The sequence below is a fragment of the Convolutriloba macropyga genome, chromosome 11 (assembly GCF_964194025.1).
Source record: "Convolutriloba macropyga chromosome 11, txConMacr16.3, whole genome shotgun sequence".
Classification (NCBI taxonomy): domain Eukaryota; kingdom Metazoa; phylum Xenacoelomorpha; order Acoela; family Convolutidae; genus Convolutriloba; species Convolutriloba macropyga.
The window spans coordinates 41,745,391-41,748,646 of NC_134478.1; positions in this window are offsets into that span (position 1 = coordinate 41,745,391).

Consider the following 3,256-nt stretch of genomic DNA (forward strand, 5'->3'; position numbering starts at 1 on the left):
AGGCGTTCAACTTTCACTCGCCTACTTTGATTATTTTTACAATGAAGGATATTTTCATGTATAGCATGCAATTCAGCTTCACGCTTTGACCTGGCAGCGTACAACTTTTTGACTTTTTGATCAAGACTATTAGACATCACGATGTTATTATTTCCAAATACCAGCAAAACTACCACTGCACACGGTTATTTTTTATAAGCACACACCAAACAAATCAAACCCACGCAAATTAAACCCAACGCAAAAGACACCAAACACAGCACACTGTAGACAGTCTGTAAAACAAACCGCCCAAAGAGCAGAAAATGCCGTCGAGCACCCAGTGCCCGACAAAAAAGGGAAGTGGAGCGCTGAACGCTATGCGCTCAACGCAGAGGGAGACAAAGGCCACGGGAAGTCGAGCGAGGAACGCGCGACGAAACGGAAACGTGACGGACGGGAAGTCGGACGAGCAACGCGCGACGCAACGGGAACGGAACAGACGAGAAGTCGAGCGAGCAGTGCGCGACGGAACGGAAACGGGACGTGCGGGAAAGCGGGTGAAAAACGCGCAACGCAACGAAACGGGACGGTGGGAAAGAGCGGGCGGGAAATGAGGTTGGAAAGAACTATGTTAGCATACCACAGCAAAAACTCAACCGACCAACCTAGCCGTATTTCCAGAACAAACTTGAGTCACACCCTAGGAAGAAGGCGAGAAGCTACTGCAAGACAATCTAATATAGTTCATTATGGGGCTATAACGACAAATTTAATGGCAAACTAATTTACGACAATTACGTAGTACACTAAAAGGATGAAAAGGTCGACAAAATTACTAGCCATAACTCCAGAATAAACTTAAGTCACATCCTTGCAAAACCCAAACCGTAACAAACAATCAGCATACTAACGTTATTAAACAAACTACAGCAAAATTGAATAAACTACAATAGTGTGTTTGTAGACTAAGATAGTTGGAAAAGTCGAGAAACAATCCAGCCGTAACTCAAAAATAAACTTAAGTCACACCCTAGAAAGCCATAAGACCTAAACAACAAACCAGCATACTAGCATACTCAACATACTACAGCAAAAACGACAACATACTTCATCACATATGACATACTACAACAAATCCAGAAACGTAGACGGAGAAAACGAAAAGCAAAGTCTTGGCAGAGCGACGTTATTGAAGAAAAAACGGGACACGGAGAATTGAATAGTTAAAGGACGAAAAAGATGCGGACGAAACGGTACATAAAAGATCGTCGAGCAACAATTATAGGGATTCGATCAATTTTTTTTCTGCGGACGAAACGGTACATAAAAGAGCGACGAGCAACAATTATAGGGATTCGATCAAATTTTCACAACTTTTTCTGTGTAATGAGTTTCACTCAATTAACGAACCTTCTTGCTGGAAAATTGATTTTTTGACAAATTTGTCAAAATTTTATGTTTTTGTTCAATTTTTTCTATTTTTGGTCAACATTTCTGCAATTTTCTTAATACGGAACGGTAATCCAGTAAATTGGACGTTTTATGCCTGACAGTACGATTTTTCAATATTCTATATTGATATTCTTATGTTTTTTTGATTTGCATCAAAATTGACCAAAAATTTTCAAAATTGGACAAATTAGCATAATTTTTCCGAATTTTTGGTAAATCGGCCAAAATTTTTCAAAATCGATGTTTTGTCGTCTTAAAAATTTGTTTTTTTTTGTGGGGCCCCCTTACTAATGTTTTCTACAAATAGTAGTTTAATTCTACTACACCAATGTCAAAAAAAAATTACGGGTTGGGTTTCTTGCCGTCTAACATTTTATCAATTCACATTTCAATAAAAATTTGAAGCTTCTGTCTTACAGTTTTTTATTAGGTCAATGCAGTTTGCTTGCTAGTCCTGATTTTCTTGTTTACATGAACACTTGTCCCTGCAACCAAACTGCAAACTGTTGCATTATTTGTATTGAGACCGTCTCCGCAGATGCTCTGTGTAGCCTTCATGTAATTTCCTTCCTCTCATCATATGTGCGAGTATCCACTCAACTCCCTTGCCTCCAGAATCAAGAACACCTGCCTCCAGAATCAGCTAACTGCTCCCAGTCGTCTTTGTCGAATACTAGTTCTTTCCAAATTTTCAGCCCAATCATTCAAAGTTAGAAAAAGTTAGAAACTCGACAACAGGGACTCATTTCCTCTCGAAATCCGTCATAGCTACTACGGTCAATAACTCCACTGTTATAATAATAAATAATAAGGGGCAATTAACTCAAGGACAAATAAAGGAAAGACCGGGATACGCCTTGTGTTCATTAAAGATAGACTGAAACGAATGTACGGACAGTGGGGTAAATTTTGTGCCCACTTCTCAGTATATTACCATACTCCCCACCTACTAAGTTTATCACAACAAGTGGGGTAAGATGCAGAATTCCGCTTAGGTCGCGGTACCATATAAAAGGTGCAAAACACTCTTTCGAAGATTCAATTCGTCAATCAAAACGTATTCATCTGTAAGCAACGTATAAGTATAGCGTCTCTATTTTTTACGATCAATGCAACAAGTGACAATTAGGTGGCAAGGTTTTTTCGATGCTCTTTTACTGGTTTTTTGTCTGATGTTATTGACGTAAAAAACAGTTCGCATTCAATCGGCAATTGTCTAGAAAACCTAAAAATATTAAGCCGAAAACCAGCTTAATCGATACATATAGTGGTTATATTTACTTAAAATTAGGTTAATTGAACTTTTTCGGAACTTTCTATGTATATTAGAACGTTTTACACGCATTTAAATTCAAATCTAAAAACTCAATTCTGATTGGTTAATATTCTTTCATTTTCTACGTAACATAGATGGTCTATTTAACAGCCAGTAACACAAATTTTAAAGAAGTCGATTCCAATTAAATTATTCCGGCTACAAAATGATATATAATTATCTGAAATATTACATAATCACGAAATATAAATCAATTCAAGATTATAAGTCTGATTAATGATTTGATTTTTCTTCATTCTCCAGATTTCATAAGAGCTCAGTTACGGTTCGGGATTTCTCAGTTATGCGTTGTATGAATACAGGCTTGGGTTATATGAGAAATGAAAAGTTTTTAAATAAAATTTATTTCAGGTCTTTTTTGAAACTAGGTGACAACCCATCCGCAGTCGGGGTCACTTTGTTCATCCGCACACATTGCGTATTTGCCCGGCTCCTCCTCCAATATACACAGTGGGTATCCGAAGGTGTAAACGGCTTCCTGCAATT